Source organism: Mustela nigripes, chromosome 5 (assembly GCF_022355385.1).
Source record: "Mustela nigripes isolate SB6536 chromosome 5, MUSNIG.SB6536, whole genome shotgun sequence".
Classification (NCBI taxonomy): Eukaryota; Metazoa; Chordata; class Mammalia; order Carnivora; family Mustelidae; genus Mustela; species Mustela nigripes.
The window spans coordinates 50,903,980-50,905,409 of NC_081561.1; the positions used below are offsets into that span (position 1 = coordinate 50,903,980).

Genomic DNA, 1,430 nt, shown 5'->3' on the forward strand with positions numbered 1-1,430 from the left:
ATGATGAGTGTTGTGCAAGTTGGATACTCAATGAGCCCACACTGCACTGTGGATACATATCTGTGTTTAGGAGCTAGGAGAACAGAAGGTGCTGTGTACAGAAAGGTTGCTTTGAAGCAATATTTGCAAAACATGCAAACATCTGTATCTGTATTTGAAAAAAACAAAACAGGTTTTTGTTGCTTAAAAAAATTGTTGTTTCTCATCTTGCCGCAGTCCAAGATAAGCCTTGTATGCAAGTTCCCTTTGCTTATTAAACCTGCCACCTACAAACCTGGAGGGGCCTCTTCATCCTCTCTCCCTCTCCTCCGAGTACAGAGGCTGGTTTCAGATTTCACCAGGGAAATTCCAGGATGCTGGTGAGCCAACAGCAGGTCCTGCCATCCCCCTGGAAGGAATTCACCAAGGTTTTTATAGACTAATCCCTACACTTGAGTGCACAGAGTCAACATTTATTAGATACTTCTGAACTTGATCATTTCAAAGAATATTTTTGTCGTTTACGGGGGGGGGAGGGGGGGGATGCCCTTCCTTTTCCCCTTGAGCCATTCTAGCAGATGCAGGTAGATGTTACGCAGACCTGTGCTGTCAGAGCTGCCCCAGGTTGCTCTCACGTACAACTGGAGATCCTATGGCCATAGTCAACCACGGCCACTGGAAACATGCTAAAAAATGTTTAACTTAAAAAAAATGTATACTAACCATCACAGCTTGCCTCTAAAGGACTATAATCTTTTTCTTCTTCAGGTCTTGATGATTCTTATACCTCTTTTTATTATTTTATTATTATTATTATGTATTTCTGTCATCAGGATGAAAGCTATTTGAGGCAAGATTTGTCTTACTCATCTTTTTTTTCCCCTTGTCTTACTCATCTTTGTATGGCCTCTAAGACTTAGCAAGTGGTAGGAACTCATAGGTGTTGAGATGAATTAAAACTAATAATTTGGCATCAACCATATGAGGGATACTGTCCTACATAATTGGTACAAAATATCCAAAGTTGCATTCATTGTATCATTCACATCTAGCAATCAAAAGCCTATTCATTGACCTACATTTGTAGTGGCTAATGTCACTAGCATTCTCCCAGATACCAATCACCCTCACTGATTCTCTCCATGAGCCACCTAGTTGTATTGTTTCTCCTTGTACAGCTTCTCTTCCCGCTTCTCATTTCTTCTGTCCTGCTCCAGGTCTAGTATTTCCTAGCAGGCACCATAGAGGACCCTCCCAATTTGTCTCAGTCCTCTCTAGTGAACCCTTCTCACCACCACCAGGGAAACCTCCCTCATACAGATAACCATTTACTTTTCCTCTGCAAAAGCTTCAAAACATTCTCAGTTACCCAAGACCTAAATGGCCTCTTCAAGGCCCTCTGCTCTGATCTCAGCCAGGCCTAATTTCCAGCTAATCAGTTCCACCAAACC

General features: G+C 42.1%; 1 non-coding gene across 1 annotated transcript; it reads right to left on the bottom strand.

Moving 5' to 3' along the window:
* Positions 1-535: 535 nt before the first annotated feature.
* Positions 536-668, bottom strand: LOC132018892 (small nucleolar RNA SNORA44). Its single transcript, XR_009404664.1, has one exon. It is a non-coding gene; the product is annotated as a small nucleolar RNA SNORA44 (small nucleolar RNA).
* Between the last annotated feature and the right edge of the window lie 762 nt (positions 669-1,430).